We start from the raw sequence: 15,068 nt of genomic DNA, 5'->3' as shown, positions 1-15,068 counted from the left end.
TATTGAAATTTATCTATTGAATTGAAGTTTCTGTCTATATTGGTTATTGAGTCACAGGAGAGTGAATGGCGGATGGACTTGGAAGGTATATTTGGTATGGTATATACAAGATTCATTTTGGATTATCCTGGCTGATGGTGATGATAAGGTGCATCTCCAAGAGTGAGCAGTCATCCACAAGTAGAAGCTAAAAGTGACCTTTAGGACTGCTATAGAAAAAGAAAATGGGTGGTTTCAAATATGAGCCCCCCCAAACAGGGGTTGACTTAATCAAGCTGTCTCTCTTGTGGACATTCTCATAAGTAAGCATATTTCTATATTTAAAGATATTCTTTGAATGTTCCAAGCAATTCTAGAGTGTCCAGTTGGTATATGACAATACCATATTGTAACTTTTATTTCTCAAAAATACTATTTATACCGTTCCCAAAGTGATATAATTTGATAACTTTATTACGATTCGCACTTGACCAAAATATTTCTGGAAGAGAAACAATGCAGATTTCAGGAGAAGAAATCAAGACCTAAGCCAAGCTGAAACTCGGTACACTTTGTTTGGTTTTGTTTTCTTTTGCTATTTACTAAGTATCAAGCACTGTGCTATACATAGTGAATAGAAAGAAATATTTAAGATGCAGTCCTTAGCTCATTAGTCTTTCCTGGATATATAGAAAGCTATCATTAAGATATCTGCTTCCACATATAAAAACCTGCAATTTTAACTTGAAAACTGTTTTACAAAGCAGATATTCATGCCACTAGATGTCTGGAAAAATTTTGGCAACACCAAACAAAACAAAAATTCTGAATATATCAACCTTCAGATTCATTTGTTTGGCCTAAGACATTAATTGATAAATTTTTACCCAGAAACCATGTGAATTTACCATTTTTCTTTCTTTTTCCCATCTTCCATCTACTCTACTTTTAATCTGCTTCAGCGCTGCACAGGGTCCTATTCCCACAATTCTCTTGCATTTGGTCTAGATCCCCCAAACTAAAAGAAAGGGCAGAATTGTCCAGGAAGGAAATGGACAACAATGGCATCTGGGGGTGGAGAGGTGCCCTGAAACGGTGACTTTGGAGCAGACCAGGAAAAGCCCTGCATGCTCTATATGCCAGTGGGAATTTTACTTACCCCGTAGGTGTTCCATTGAAAGCTTTAAGCAGGATATTGGCAAGATCAGATTTGTATTTCAGAGATAAGATTGCAAAGCCCAGAGACAAAAGAATAATTTTACTAATGCAGAAGAGATATAATAAGGGTCTGGAGAGCTGTTATAGAAGGATTTCTTAGGTCTGTTGGCCTAAGAAGCTATGTTAGCTTGCCAGGGCGGCAGCAAAGTACTACAAACATAATGACTTAAAAAACAGAAACTTACTATCTCAAATTTCTGGAGGCTAGAGGTCTGAAATCAAGTTGTTGGCAGAGTTTGTTCCTTCGGAGAACTCAGAGGGACAGATCTGTTCAAAGCTTCTGTCTCAGACTTATAGATGACAGTTTTTATATTCACCCAGTGTTTCTCTTATATGCATGCCTATATTCAAATTTCCCCGTCTTATAACAGGGAATGGCTATAATAGATTAGGGACCACCCTGATGACCTCATCTTACACCCATTTTAATCTTTACACTCTGTAAAGACCCTATAGCCAACAGGGTGACATTCTGAGGTCCTAAGGCTTAGGACTTCAGCATATGAATTTTGAGGGGAACACAATCCAACTCATAACAGCCAAGGAGTAAATAATTTGAAGCCACACAGTTAGTCAGGACTAAAATCTAGATCTATTAGCTCCTAGTCCAGGACTCTGTCTACAATACAAGAGGTGATGCTGGAAATTACCCTGTTGCCAACCAGCAGTGTGGTTTCAATAAGGTGGCATCTAAATTGTTGATATTGCCTGTAAGGAATAGTTATCAGTAAAGAGGTTGACGCATGTCTTGAGAAATGTTTTAATTACAGTGCTATTTTTATAAACCAAATTGATTTTTAAATAGAATTTACAAAGCAGAGTTGCTTCTCTTAAAGCAATCATTGGGAGATAATTCAAAGTACTACACCCAAAGCCCTTACTCGTGCAGTTTTATCGGCATTATCTAGTGATACTTTCAAACAAATCCCAGGAGCCCAGTTTGTGAAAAATTAAATGGGATTGTGTGTTTTCACTGGTTAAAACTACAACTTTAATGTGTAATATTTTTTTTCCTTTCATGATAATGTTGTAATACTTCTATCATAGTATCCAAACCAAGACAAGGTCTAAATGGTGGTAATATGGAGCCTAAACTTGAGAATAAATGTCAGACTCACTTTCCCTCATGCCATAAGTCAGCTCATATAATGATTAATTTGAGTTTATACAAGTAGTGCTCAAATGCTATAAACCATTCAACAGATAGTTAACAAACAAAGATAATTCAAATTATTCATTAACTAAATCATTGCAACCATTGCATGGAAATTTGCTTAGCACAACTAAAGACTTCATTACTTGAAGAGATAGAACAGTTTTATTAGTGGTCAAAATTGTTATGTCAAGGCTATTTATCTATTGTTTTGGTGAGAGAATGTGTATAATATCATTTCTTAATAAGTATAAGGTTATACAGAAGTGTCCCTCAAGGAACTTGGAAATAAGTAAAATGAACTTGTCCTTGGAGAAGTAAATTGTAAAAGCAACAAGTAATGGATCAGAGAAGATATAAATAATCACTGGAAAGAGACAGGATGGCTCATAGGGCATACATTTGGTTTTAATTTTAATCCAGTTATACACACATAGGCATACACACACATTCGTTAAGGACTGTGTCTAACAGAAGAGCTGTTGGTCAGCATAAAAATAAATAGAATCATAGAGGCATCTGTTAACAGTGACAATTCAAATGCTCTGTAAGATAAAGTGACCATTAAAACACTGTAAGAGAGAGAAAGATTCAGCTATCAGTCACGAGGTATATCCAATCCATATGACAAATCTATCCCTCCAATGGAGATGGATGGAGGTGATGATAACTGGTGGACTTTACTGATTTCTGGTGCTATTGACAAACCCTTTACTTTGTGAGAGGGGTGTGTTAAGTCAACTTAGAATGAGGCAATTCCATATTTATATTAACTCCTTTTGTTCACATTCTATTCTCAAGTAACGTCTTTCTGATTATGACTTATTTTCTTTGTGTAGCTTGTCTATAGAGAGGGAACATGCTAATCAAGCCAATAGAATACTCTAGTCCCATGTGATTGCAAATTAATACATTGACATTCTGGTATCTATCTCTCAGACTATGTGCATACTAGTTATCCCATCTAGTTTTCTTTTTTTCTTTTTTTAGAGCCACACCTACAGCATATGGAGTTTCCCAAGCTCGGGGTTGAATCGGAGCTATAGCTGTTGGCCTACACCACAGCCACAGCAATGCCAGATCCGAGACACGTCCGTGACCTACACCACAGCTCATGGCAATGCCGTATCTTTAACACACTGAGCGAGGCCAGGGATCAAACCTGCATCCTTATGGATAGTCAGATTTGTTTCCACTGAGCCATGACAGGAACTATCCAGTTTTCTTAAGGCTATCTTTAGAGTAGTGTTATGGCTTTCAAGGAGAATGGGCAGCCTAATCTGTACATTATCTGATTCTGTATGGCTCCAGGAGACATTTCCTTAGATGATGCTATTATCACTTCCTTCTCTATTATTATTTATTTTTATGTCGAACAGTGAGAAAATGTTCTCGTTAGTATGTTTCTATGAAGCTTTTCTCTCCCTCTATTCTTAAACAAAAGAAACATGTCTAGTTGGCCTAAAGTTAACCATTAAATCAAAAATTATTCTCTTTAAAACACATACACACAGATTGTTACTTATAAGAAAGATTTCAATTAACACTGAGTTTCTTTGTAGAACTAATATTGTACTTTATGAGAAGTACAATTTGCATTCCATTAGTTTATATTCTTAAAATGCTACAAATGGAAATGTCTTTGAGTGTTAAGTATTTTAGCCTCCTGAAGGCTTGTTATTTATCATTAATGCTTCATTAAGAAATGACTTTTTTATAGCCTAGTTTTAGAATTCCATCAATAGGTACAAAGCTTCACAATAGGTCCTTGAACCCTTCATTCTCAATAATAAGTAACATTTATCTCTTTGTTTTATACATGTTTTATGGAATTAGAGCCCCCTGTAGAGACATTAGATTAGGAATTATAAAACCAATGTGGCATGCAGTCATTGTCCTGATATTTTTAAACCATCAACAAAGAATGGAAAAAGGGGCAGCTGGGCCCCGACCTACCAGGTGGGACCATATTATGCAGCAGGGTATCTCTCTAAGAGTCACTAACTAGACTGCCTGTGTAAAGTTAGATAAGGGGTAAGCTTAATGTTGAGAAAATCTATAAATAATTATGCAGTTCACCAAGCAAGGTAACACTGCACCCTGCGGGGTCTGAATCAGATGACTCAGTATGTGAAGAAAAATATTTGTATTTAACTGGAATTTAATTTAGTTTCACATTCTCAGTATAGGTTAATCTTCCCTAAAAGTAGGTCACTAAATTGGCAGTGTTTTGAAGTGTTAATTTCTTTTGCCATGTCTGTCAGGCCTGTAGTCCAACTTTTGTAGTTTATAGTGTAAATCCACACTGATCCAGACTAATTTGAGGGGTTAATTCCATGATGATCAATGAAATGGCTAATATGATGACTAATGCCTAACTGTTAACAAGAGGGTTTCAGGTAAAAGTCCTTCAAAACCTAATTTAATGAGGAGGGATTTATTTGTAATTAGATCTATCATTTATTTTATTTTATTTTTGTCTTTTTTAGGGCCACACTTGCAGCATATTGAGGTCCCAGGCCAGGGGTCAAATCGGAGCTATAGCAGCCAGCCTAGGCCACAGCCACAGCCATAGCCACACCAGATCCGAGCTGTGTCTGTGTCTTGCACCACAGCTCACAGCAATGCTGGATCCCCGACCCACTGAGTGAGGCCAGGGATGGAACCTGCATCCTCACAGATACTAGTCAGATTCGTTTCTGCTGAGCCATAATGGGAGCTCCCAGCTGTATCATTTTAAAATATGTACTGATAACTGTCTCAATGTCTTACTTCTTAATTTATTTCATCAAAAAAGTTGTTTTCCCTAATAGATATTGTCCAGGAAATCTCCAACCCAACCCAGATCCAATTTTCCAAACTGGAATGACTCTGGAGGACATGGTGGGTGGTGAGCATTTATTTGTATTGTGTCTCCTTTCATTGTAATGCAGAATCAGCCAGCGCTTTCCACAGCTTTGAGAAAGGAACATTAATTTTTGCATCCATCAGAAGAGCAATCTTCACTTATTTTTATTGTTACCTTGTTAATCTCCCCCACCCCCACCCCTGCCCCAGCACTTCTACTAGTGTCTAATTACAGAGCCAGGTAATGTATAATAAATTCTACTGATTAGTAGAGATGTTTCTAATCCAACTGACAAATGTCCTCTGAAACACTTGAGCTCTTAAATTAACCTGATAACTCATGCTTCATAAGAGCCAGTAAATATCCCTGTTCATTTGGCAATCCAAGGAGATTTTTTATAAACTGGAAAAGGTTAAGAGATGCAGCTCAGTTTCCTGAGACAGTATTTGACATACAATGACCTTATCCAAGGAAAAGCTATTCTTCCCTAGAATCTCAAGGCAAATATATGATTAATTCTGTATCATTAGGCTGTGTATATACAGGACAGAAAAGGGTGTTGAGGAGAGAGAAATAGTGTTTATTGACCAGCTATTATATAGCCAGTAAGTGATAAGAACTTTACATAGCAGGCTTACATGATACTCACAAAGATCCTACAATGTAGATAATGTCAACTTATCAAATTCATTCAGTAAATAAAGAAATATAGTTGTTAACACTGTATTGTATCTTTGACATTTGCAAAGAGTATGAAACTCAAATGTTCTTACCAAAAAAAAAAAAAAAAGTAAATATGTGAGGTGATGGATGTGTTGACTCATTTGAAGAGGGACATCCTTTCACAATGTTTATGTATGTCAAATTACCACGATGTATACCTTAATTACCTTACAATTCTATTTGCAAAATATACCTCAATGAAACAGAAATCCTAAAAAAAAAAAAGAAAGAAAAAAAAAAGGAGAAAGAATGAAAAATCAACTTGGCTTTGGGAGAAGAGAGACTTGACCCATGCTCTTCAGAGTATGCAGCCTCCAACAGAGAGGACATTAACCAATGATGGTTGGAATCCTTCAAAACCTGTTTCCAAGAGTTAACATACACTTTAGTTAATAAACCAGAGGGAAAGAGAGGATGTTATAGAGGGTTAGTTGAGATAATAGCTGTCCCTTCACATATTTTCAAGATAAATTTTCTAGTAGGTTCTGTTTTGTGTCACCATAATTTGGTGTATCTTATGAGGATAAGATGTAATAAATAGCCCATATGCATCAATGAGAATATATACTATTTTAAAATGAAAATGAAACTTTGAATTATTTTGTATCCTCTTTATCATAAATATTATTATTATAAGTATGCCTGATAATAACTGTAGAGTATGTGTGCCTGTATATGTGTCAATCTAGGGAAAACTCTAAAAAGTATTTTTGCCTATATTATTAATAAATGTACTTAAGATCACTCAGGCAGCATGGTTTCCTAACCACAGATCTAGCGCTCAATTAGATAGGAACCAAAAGAAAGTCAAGTTAGTAGTCATGGGATTAACACCAAAGAGTTACCTTGGTTAATTCTAATTTTAAAATAATCAAATATATATGTTAAGTTACAGAGTGAGTGCTTTCCTTATTTTTTAAAAAGGCTTTTCATTTTTCAAATACCTCTCCCTTTTCAATATGCTGATATTTAGGTATAGGTTATATTAATAGTCTACATGTCCCTTTACCTCTGAAGTGATATGTTGGGCCATGGAAAAGTGCTGTAAATAATTGCACATGGCTATATGTAACACAGTTGTCCCCTCTTTGGGTGTATCCAAGCCTCAGGCCTCTAGCATTCTGAAAATACTCTGTTATGACCCTCAGATAAAAGTGGTTTTATCTTCCTTCTTAAAGAAGGAACTTCACTGACCCTATAGATAATGAGATTCTCTGTGGATTTAAATGTTACATTTTAATTTTCAGCTTCTCTAAGTCCTCTATCTATGCTCTGTGTCTCACTTATTAAACATGTCATTCCTATTTTATATCATATTATTCCATGAAAGCAATTACTTACTTCCCAAAGTCCTACCAACAAAATGTTGGGACCTAGCAGAATTCTTCTATAACCTGGGAGAGGTGAAAATATTTCTATCAGTGACTCAAACTCTAGAAGCAAAAAAAAAAAAGAAAAGAAAAAGAAAAAACAGAAAGAAAATTGCTAAATTTGACTGCATAAAAATAAAATTTTATTTGGTATATTAAGACATACACACAAAAACATACACAATCACCACCAAAGTCAAAAGACAAATGGCAAACAAGTATAATAATATTTGCAATTTTTATCACAAATAATTAATATCTTTATAAAGGGCTTCTAAAGGTAGAGAAGAAAACAATAATACAATAGAATAAGAGAAAAGAGATATAAGTTACAAGATCACAGAAAAAGAAATAAGTGCATGTAGCACTCAAATACATGAAAAGATGCTCCAGATCACACATTAAGATAAATTTAAATCCATTGAGATACAGTTTCTCACCTAATAGATTAGCAAAATTCAAAATTTTATCTGCTAATGACGCAAAAAATCTAGATTCTAAAGAAGAACAGCACAATTTAATATACCTACAAATTTACAAGAAAGAGGGAAAGGAAAGCTTTGTTAAGAAATTTAAGATATACATCAATTGATTACAAATTTTGGACCTTATTTGGATTTCAATTTGAAAAATGGCTAAAAACATGAGATAATCAGAAAAATTTGAACACTTACTAGATTATTAAAACAAATTATTAATAAACTACATGTAATAATGATATTATGATTTAAAAAAATTAAGTCCTTATATTTTGAAGAAAGTCACTGAAATATTTATAGGTAAGATGACAGAATGTTTGGCATTTACTTGAAAATAATCCAGGGCAGGCAGGTAGCAAAGAGTGAGGTGGTATTTGTAAAACAAAATTAACTCTGAGTTGATCATAGTTTAAGTTAGGTGATAATTCATTATATTAATCTCTACTTTTTTATATTATTGCAAGTTTCCATAATAAAATTTCCAAAAGAGCATCAAATGTATATTTTAAAATACAGTTGTCAGTCTGAAGCTCATTTTATGTAGTGTATATAAAAATATTTAAAATTGTGATATAAAAGGCAATGCCTGTACCAAACTCTGAAAGTCTGAAGTCAAAGTTTATTCTTTCAAGATCGCATAATAAATTCTAACTCAAGATCAGACCCTTATTTTTTCACATCCCTTAGCCATTTCCCATCACTCAGCTGCTGTCCCTAAGTCCTCTCTTGTCTTCCTCTTCACTCTGGTTTTTTCTTCTCCATTTACTTTACCTTAGGCCCCAACACTTCTCTCAGGAAACTGAAGAATTCTTAAGGTACAAGTAAATTCTCCTTTTCTCTTCATTCTAATTGAGAGACTGCCCTGAGAACAACCTTTTCTCATGCAAAGTGACCATAAGCTTGTTTCTTTTAATGAAATCTCCCCCTAAATTCAGATCAACCCTCCATGCTACAAATCCATTGCTTTATGTGTTAATATATTTAAATTCTCAAAATCTTACTTAGTCTTTCAATTGTCATTGACTTATACCATTCATATATCAGAAAATCAGTTTAAGAATGATCATATTGTTTTTATTTAAATGTTTTAATTTATAAAGATTTATTTTGTTTGATGTTAAAATATATATGATATACATAAAATATAATATATATACAACAAAAATTACATCATCAAAGAAAATTATCTTAATATTTCTGAGTTAGAAAATCATCACATAACATACAATAAACTCATCTCTCATACTTTAATTAAAAAAAAACTTAAATTATTTTCACCATTTTATTTCCATAATCTCCCCCTCAAATTCTTATTGCAGCATTACAACTATACAGATTTCAAACTACTAGGAAACTTCGTGTAACTTTACCTGTACCATTTTTTTTGCACTGTGCAGAATTATTCATAAGCACCATATCAAAAGTCATTCCTTATTATTTAAACAAACATTTATTGAGTTCCAGAGAGTGTTTCAGTTCTGGACAATACTGAGGCATTACCTCTTTCTCCTATATCCCTAAGGATCTCCTGGCAGAGTTCCATCTTTTTCCAAAGGTGCACAACTACGAAATGCAACTCCAGCTTTCCCTGCGGCCTCTGTAGTTCAGATCAAGAAGGTGTTGTTGATTCTTTTCTGTGTTTATTGCATGCATGAAACCTTTGCCTCTTTTGGAATTTACATATCTCAAGGAGTATAACTCCTGCAGAACTGTTCACTTACTTTTGGCTTTTTGGACAATCACATTTTTATATTGCTTCTAGAAAAAATGTAAAGTATGTTCAAGGAAAGATTCCCCAAAGCTAAATGCAAACTTATGCACTGAACTACTGCTTAGTTTAAATGCAGGAGAATAACATTCTTGGAGAGGCTAACTATTGATAGGATAGTCATTTTTAGAAGAAGCTAGAAACAATATTATAACTTTCCAGAATGGTCAACAGTGACTTTGCTTCAGTAATATTATGTGTCCAGTATGAAGTATTGTCACCTGAGAAGTCTTGGAACATATTTATGCGGCAGTGCAAGGAAATTTCTTTTCACCATATGCACCATAGGTGATTAGTTAATAAATTCATCACTATAATTGAATGTGAAACAGGAAAACAAGCCTAATTCCTTTTTCCTAGAAGCAAGTTCTTTCTGAGAAATAGCACACCATTTAGCTGGTTAGTTTGGAAAGGACTTAGTAACTTTTTATTTGAGCCCTCCCAAATATAATAGCGACATTATTCCCCATGGTTTTAGTTCTTTCCTAGTTCCTCTTACTCTGAAATTTCTTACTTAATGCAAAAACTCATGTCACACATTTTAGTCCTGAGGGAAATTACTGTGACCTGTTTTTTTACTTTCTTCAGGGAGTTTATTTTTCTCTGCTCTCCCCCTTCCCCCAATTGTTGGCTATTTCTTACCAGCTATACTCCTCTAAATCCTCCTTCTGGCAGGGAATGCTAGCTGTCTACTGAGGATGCATCTAATCTTGGCCCCTGTCTGTCATTTGGCCTTTTTAAAATGGTCCCAGTTAAAAGTGTTGTGTAATAAAAATAAATAGGTTTGCCTCCCTGAGTGCTATGACTCACCCTCATTAAAGCCGCTGCTGCCTTAAATGACACTGATTTTACCTTTCTCTTCGGAGTAGAAAAGCTAACACATGTGTTTTCCAATAGAAGCAGGGACAGAAGATTCTTGTATTTTAGTAAATCCACATTTATGGATCACATGCTATATTCATGGACCAGGAAAGTGTGACCAAACTGCATAAAAAGAAAAAAAAATCCTCCAACAATTTCATCCCAGTATCTTTAGATTTAATATCAACAGTGTGAAATCCACAAATCTTTCAAGAGCTGGTATCTCAGGAATTCCTTCAGCTGCGCATTCTTGACATTTACAACCCTGAACAGAATATATATTTTAGTTGCTTTTGCTTTTCTGTGGTCAAGTTCTACTTCTACCCCACCTGCATGCCTCTCACAGCTTCCACTACTTCTTTGACAAAATGTCCTAGGTGCCAGATGTACTTCTGCATGTTTTTCCCCATATGTCCAGATTTTTGTAAATAGCGTATATGTTATACTTTAGTTCTTTTACATTATAAATTATTAACACCAGCTGGCAAATATTAAACAGCCACCTCCAGTGATTTGTTCAGGACCTGTATGAGTGACTTCTTTTGAAAAGGAATGAACATGAATTTTAGGGAGGAAAGGTCTATTAGACATTTGATTTTGGTCATTTTTACGCATTCCTGTGATATGTTATACAGTTCATCCTAGTAAATGTCCAAATGCCTTTTCTATATATTATACACAGATAAGCAAAAAAAAAAAAAAACCTGCCTAGTACTGATAAAAGTTAACACTAATTAACTAATTAAGACTGAGGTAGCACATTTTTTGGGAAAAATCATTAAAAAAATCATCATAAGCAAAAGCAACTTATCAGTGGTTTTCTCCTATTATTCAAATAAATGTCTCCACCTTAAAACTGAGAGTCTCGGGTCAATGCTAAATAGGCAGATCATTTGTTTAAGCAGTGCGCCTTAAGCCCAAACTGTCATCTGACCCTTGTGACACATAAAGGCCATTTGATGCAGACAGTCCTTCTAAAGTGGGGGCAGAGAGGTTGATTGACAGTTTGCATCAACAGCCAAGCCCACACTCTTAGAGGGCAAAATCATAGGGCTTTAAACATGTACACTAGAGAGTAGATAAAATAAATGATATTCTAAATTATAGTTTTCCATATTAAAGGTCAAGATTCTTTAATAGAAGCGTCCCTATTTAGGTCCATTTTTTTGACTCTTAAGAGTACTAGTCCTTTAAAATAGAAAGTTAAAACAAAATTCAGGGTAAGCTATTACCACATATTTTGTGTAAAAATAGTTTTCTCACCAGAAAGAACATTGATCAAGGTTCTAGCATAGTTCCTTAGACTACTTTCCCAGGATCTCTGGAAAACTTGGAATGAAAAAGGGCACACAATTTCAGGGTCAGAAGTTCCATAATAATTTGTTTGAAATTTGTGTTTTCATTTTGATGATAGTTTCTTTAAAATTTAGCAATATAAAAGTTTTCTTTTTGTGGTATACATTTTAAACAACAACAACAAAAAAGGTATTTTTATAGGTTTGGAGGTCTTTATTTTTTCCCCCTCTTCAAAAAAAGGGGTCTATATATGACTCAAATTTAATGTATGGTTCAGTAAAGGAAACAAACAAATTGGTTCCTATTAGATCACAGAGCAGCAGAAACTGAAGATAGAACAAAGACACATGACAAAAACTATCAAAGAAAAATTACACTAGAAAGAATTAAACAAGCAGGAAGGCTTTATTCAAGACTGTTGTACCAGGAGTCATGACTATTGCTATAAGGAAGAGCAACTAACTCAACCCAGGTGAAAGAAAAATGGGAGAGATTTTAAGCAGAGGGAGCTAAAGAGAAAGGGCTAGAAAAAATAAGGAGGAAGGTTGGTCTGAGTGATTGGGCCATCTGTGTATGTTAATTGGTGCTAATTGAATTTAGGTCCTTACCTCTCCCAGACTGGGAGGTAGGGGGCCGGTCTTCCTTAAAGATTACGTTTTCAAGGAATGGCTCCCTGGTCCTTGAGAGAGATAACTTTGGGGTTGCAAAACTGGCATGGGAAGGTTTACATATTAAAGTGGCAGAGGAAGAATTTACAATTGCAAGGTTTCTTAAGAACTCTAAGAAAAGGGAGGTCTGGAGCTTCTAGACAGAAAGAAACCTGTATAGCAGTTAATCAAGCTGAAGGGAACAGCAGGACGATGATTGTCACCATCTTGCTGAGGAAGAGAAAAGAGAAGATGGTAACATCGCAGAGGACAAGGACAAGCTGTAGATTGCTGAGGACAGTAAATTTCCAGAGGTCCAAAATGATTTATTTGATCTGTCTTTACCTAATAGGCCCTTGAAAACATGTTTGAATAAAGGAAGAAAAGAATGTAAGAATAAGTGAGTGAATGTGTCCCTAGAGGAAGATGGCACCATTTATAAGGATTCATTCTGGAAAGTTTCATGCCTCTTTCCCTTCAGTGAACTAAGATTAAAAGTGACAATGCTCATATTTTAGATGCTCAAAAGAACTAGAATTAATTTTTGTTTTTATCTTTAGTTCATTAAATTTCTATAAATATTGTCTTAAGAGTTTGCAACTGCAATTAATGGCTGAGCAGGAAAGCATAGATTCTGAAATATACAGATTAGGGGTCTTTTCCATGTAAATATGATACCCCAACAAGAATGCAACCTCTTGTGACAGAGAATTAGTTACAGAAGGGTGACAAAATGTTTTCTGTCAAGTTTCATGAAAAGTTCTAGACTGATTTAAGACCCCTCAATGCATTTTCTTGGGGCAAATATTAATTGAGCCTGCTTTAGTCCTACTGTATCCCAGGCATTGAGATGAGTGAAGTAGTTTCCATCCTTTAGTAGTTGACAGTGTAGTAGGGAAAATAGGCAAATAAACAGAGATTGTCATTAATGTGGCAGGAAAGGTAATGAAGGAATGCATATCCCTCTGATTATAATAACTGCAGAGACTATAGCTTATTTTGGTAAGTGCATTTATTCATTCAAAATATAGTTATTGGGCACTATGTGTAAAACATACTTGTAGATCCTTGGATTTAGCAGTGAAAAAAAAAACAGACAACTTTCAATTACAGTCAGTGGGAAAATGAACAATCAAATATGTAACCTAATGTCTGGATAATGGCAAATGCAGTGAGGAAATTTTAAAAAACCTAGAAAGAAGAAAGAGAATAACAGGAAATCCTATTTTAGATAAGGTGTTTAGGGAGGGCTTTTCTAAGAGACACATTTTGAGATGTTAGGATGAACTAAGGAAGCAAGCCAAGCCAAGATGTTAGTATGAAATAAGGAAGTAAGCCAAGCCAGTATATGAAAAAGAGCATTTTAAGCTGAGACAACAGTAAGTGCAAAGGTCCTGGGGCAAGAACATATTTAGCATATGTCAAAACATCAAGAAAGTTAGTATAACAAGAACAGAGAGAAGAAGAAGAAGACTGGAAGGAAATAAACTAGCAAAGTTAGCCAAAGGATAGGTAATATAAAATCTTATTAAAAATGTGGTAGGTTCTCTGGACTTTATACTGAACATGATGGGATGCCAATGAAAGATTTTGAGCAAGGAATCAATGTGATTCAGTTTTACTGGAGTTGCTCAGGACTTGGGTGCAGCAAGTGGGCTAGATAGCAAAAGATTTCTGGAGATGGAGAAGTTTGAGTTTCTTCTGGAAAGACAAATAAGAGCCAGCTAAGAGAGTAAGTTCAGCTGAATTAAACTGGGAATGAGGTAGAAAAGTGGCAGGCAAAAGGAGCAGCGTGTGTAAAGTTTGGAGGCATGAGCTATGATGGTGACTCGACTGCCCTGTTTTATGCAGTATATTGTACTTGAGGCACAGTAAGAAGTGTCTGTGAACTTTGAAAGACTGGCCAAAATGTTTGAGATGTAAGAAAAACCTATTTTTTTATTTCTTAAATATAAAAAGGGGACTTTTAAAATCAAAACAATCAATAACTAATTATATTAAAATATAGTAAAAAGTAAAATGTAGACTCAACAAAAGTAGGAACTTAACTGTTTTGTTCACTGAAGTATTTCAGTACCTAAAATAGAGACTGGCCTGCAGTAGCTACCTAATTATTAAATGAATGAATGCATTTAATTCAGTTCTATAAAATGTGGCATTATATCAAATAGTCAATTACAACTCTGCTCACAGCTTTTATAGCTATTTGTAAACTATTTTTAGTGGAATGTTGGTTTACTGTAATATGTATGATAAGATGTAAATCTCCAAAAGGAATTATTCCCAGGGACTGTGAGAGTTTGTGCCCTAGAAACCAGCAGATAGTTAGAGGGTATGGCATGAGAGTGTGGAATAATAAAAAATGGATCTATAGAAGTTTTGTGGAGGGCTTTGTAATGCCATATTAAGAAGCATCAAATTCATCCTGGAGGGTATATGGCACCTTGATAGGGGCACTCTGTTTTTCACCTTGACTGTGGATTTGATTAAGACTGCAATAATTGACTAGCAGCAAGGTAAGAAGGTGGTTGTCCCAATCTGAGGGTAAAATGAAGATAGATTGATCTATAACGTCATGTGCATGGGAATAATGAGAAAAGAATTGATTTAAGTCTATTAAAGGAGACGGTATTAGTAGGAATTGGTAACTAATTAGTTGTAGAAGTAGACAGAGGAAGCATTATGAATGACTCTGGTTTGTAACTGAGTCTATAGATGGATGGCAT

The 15,068-nt window shown here is 34.9% G+C and overlaps 1 long non-coding RNA gene across 1 annotated transcript in view; it reads left to right on the top strand.

Moving 5' to 3' along the window:
- LOC110257539 (uncharacterized) overlaps positions 1-15,068 on the top strand; it is a 744,583-nt gene that overhangs the window by 559,914 nt on the left and 169,601 nt on the right. The window lies entirely within an intron of this gene.

This window comes from Sus scrofa, chromosome 18 (genome assembly GCF_054392235.1).
Source record: "Sus scrofa isolate SSC_HxYL_T2T_F1_AM1 chromosome 18, Sscrofa_HxYL_maternal_Yorkshire_Landrace_v2.0, whole genome shotgun sequence".
Lineage (NCBI taxonomy): Eukaryota > Metazoa > Chordata > Mammalia > Artiodactyla > Suidae > Sus > Sus scrofa.
The sequence above is the reverse complement of the archived record's forward strand: the minus strand, read 5'-3'. Positions and strand labels throughout refer to the sequence as shown.